The following is a 3,410-nucleotide window of genomic DNA, read 5'->3' on the forward strand; positions in this document are numbered from 1 at the left end:
TCGGGATAGACTTTATATTTTATTTTTTCTTTTCTTTAAAATCATTTTAGAGATGGTTGCATACATACATACATACATACATACATGGGGATGGTTACATACATACAAACATATATACATACATACATACATACATAGGGATGGTTACATACATACATACATAGAGATGGTTGCATACATACATACATAGAGATGGTTACATACATACATACATACATGCATACATACATACATACTTACATACATAGAGATGGTTACATACATACATACATAGGGATGGTTACATACATACATACATAGAGATGGTTGCATACATACATACATACATAGAGATGGTTACATACATACATACATGCATACATACATACATACATACATACATACATACATACATACATAGAGATGGTTACATACATACATACATACATAGAGATTGTTACATACATAGATACATACATACAAAGGCGGATCCAGAAATTTATGGGGGGCACAAAATTTACTGGGTAAAAAAATGGGCCGGGTCAAAGGGAACAGACCTGGTCAACTATTCTAGAGGCCCATAGTGAAATGAACTTTCCAAACTCGTGAGAGTAATTAAATTAAGACATATTTAAGACAAAGTTAAATTATCATCTTCTTTCTCTATATTTTTTTAAAGCTTAGAGACACATCACCGACTCACATGTCAAAAATTTAATCATCACATTATCTTAAAAATTACGGGAAAATATATTCAACTTAAGTAATAATATATAATAGCTTAATCATACTATTGAAACCATGTGAACAATAAAAATATATTGTATACGTAACGTATATAACAATAAAAAAAAAGCTAATGACCTTTCCCGACAACATTTCATCAGGATAAATTATTCTTGAAATGTTTGGAAAATAATTCAAGTTACCCGCCTTATTGAAATATGCCCGCTAGTATTTTTAGGAGTCCTATCCCGACAACATGTCGTTGAGATAGGGTGGGCATATGATGTCATTACTAAAACTTTAGAAAAAAGGAAAAAATTCATAACATATTCCGACGACATGTTGTCAAGATAGGATTACCTAGATATAAATAATAAAATCCCATCTTATTCTCTATCATATAACAAAATTTCATAACCAGAACGCCACCAACCTCTGCCACTAGGTTAATTGACGACGTGTTCTACCTCCGAACAACCCCCGCCGCTGTCCACCTGCGCCACCGGAAAGAGCCACGCAGCCCAAATCCACCCGATTGACTATATTTTTAACTTAAATACATTATATCTTAAAATTGACTATATTTTTAATTTGCTAACTTTTTAATATGTGTATCATTGTAGCTATACCCAAAGTTACACGAGGTAGGGGGTGCATTAGTATTAATTTTTTCAATATATATAGACCGAAAACAAAGAACCAACAAGTTATATTGAGGGTTTTGAGGATACCCACACAAAGGATGGTGAATGGGTCAACGAAGCGGCACGTTTAGACTTTGTACGTGATTCGGGCACTTGTATTTATTTTGGTCAAAATTTCCCATTTCAACTAAAACTTATATATTTTGGTCAATTAAAGTGTGTTCGGGACAAAAACGAGCATAACACACTTTAAATAACTCAAAATATGCGAGTTTTGGTTCAAATGGATCAAAATTACCCAATTTAATCAAAACTTATATATTTTGGTCAACTAAAGTGTGTTCGGGTTAAAACGAGCATAACACACTTTAAATAACTCAAAATATGCGAGTTTTGGTTCAAATGGATCAAAATTACCCAATTTAATCAAAACTTATATATTTTGGTCAACTAAAGTGTGTTCGGGCTAAAACGAGCATAACAAACTTTAAATAACTCAAAATATGAGAGTTTTGGTTCAAATGGGTCAAATTAACCATTTCAACCAAAACATATATATTTTGGTCAACTAAAGTGTGTTCGGGCCAAAACGAGCATAACACACTTTAAATAACTCAAAATATGCAAGTTTTGGTTCAAATGGGTCAAAATTACTCATTTCTACCAAAACTTATATATTTTGGTCAATTAAATTGTGTTCGGGCCAAAATGAGCATATATTACGTTTATTTTTTTAGAAACGACTTAAAGCGGAAAGAACAAGAATTGAAGATGTATCGGATGATTATTGTGATTCAGAAATTTTTCGAAATGTTTTCGGTGAATCACGCGGGCATCTACGGAGAATTGGACAAATTGCAAGAAAGGCGGCACCACCTGTTGCACCTAAATTTGGATCTTCCTCCGGACCATCACAACAAGATTGGCAAGAAAGTTTAAAAGCCGAACTTCAACATCAACAACAAAGTCAAATGCAAGAGATGTTTGCAAAAATGTCACAAGAGTTTGACAAAAAAACTTGAAGATGCCAATAAACAATGGCAACATCGACCTTACGAAAGCGAAGATGAAGGTGACGATTAAACAAGGACAATGACAATGACATTTTAGTTGTGTTTCATTTGGATAACTCTTTTTTTTTTGTTTTTGAACAAATTGTCGGGTCGAATGTCGTATATTTGGTATGTTTGATGTAGGATAATTTAAGTTTATTAATTGTGTATTATGGATTTTGATTTTGGTGTTCTGGAATTAGCTGAAACAGGTCGAAATCTGGAAAATAGCGAAAAAAATGCAGCTGAATGAAATAATTTTAAAACTCTATCCCGACAACATGTCGTCGGAATAGTAAAATGAATAAAATAATATTAAACTCTATCCCGACAACATGTTGTGGTTTCATTTCACTTTCAAATAAACCTGAAACCACAAAACCAATCAGTGTTCCCTTCACGTGAGGGGTAGTTTTGTCCTTTCCCCCCAAAGGGCCCAAATACACTCGGCCCCTCATGTGAGGGTGCTTGCGAATTAGGATGGGGTTTTATTTGGGAAGAAAGAAGACAAAACTGCCCATCACGTGAAGGGCATGCTGACGGGTTTAACGACCAGACTTAATGAGTTTAGTGAGATTGGGTTAAATTGCAAGTGAAATGAAACCACATGAACGAAAATCACAAATTTGAAACTATTGGACTAAAACTGCAGATTTGGATAAACCACAAGGACAAAAACTGCAATTTTCTCAGAAATTTGTCATACATTTCGAGGTAAATTTAGAGTAAATCGTCATTGTGCCATGTAAGAATTTCAAATTTCATCACAAAAATACAAGCAGTGATGCATACATCAGCTTAACACATTGTTGACATCCTTTGATGGTCAATTTCAACATGGAGATGTCCTATGCTCTTTAACCTATAATTACATAATGGGTCTAATCCAAATCCATGGATCAATACAGGATCCAGCTTCATACTTTACAAAGTCTACTTTAAAAACAATTTAGTCCTTTTTTATAGTTCATACACTTTTTAGTATAATATCCACTATTAGTCTTTTACA

The sequence above is a fragment of the Bidens hawaiensis genome, unplaced genomic scaffold (assembly GCF_021521415.1).
Source record: "Bidens hawaiensis isolate Kalapana, Puna unplaced genomic scaffold, B.hawaiensis_p1.1 tig00016232_1, whole genome shotgun sequence".
Classification (NCBI taxonomy): domain Eukaryota; kingdom Viridiplantae; phylum Streptophyta; class Magnoliopsida; order Asterales; family Asteraceae; genus Bidens; species Bidens hawaiensis.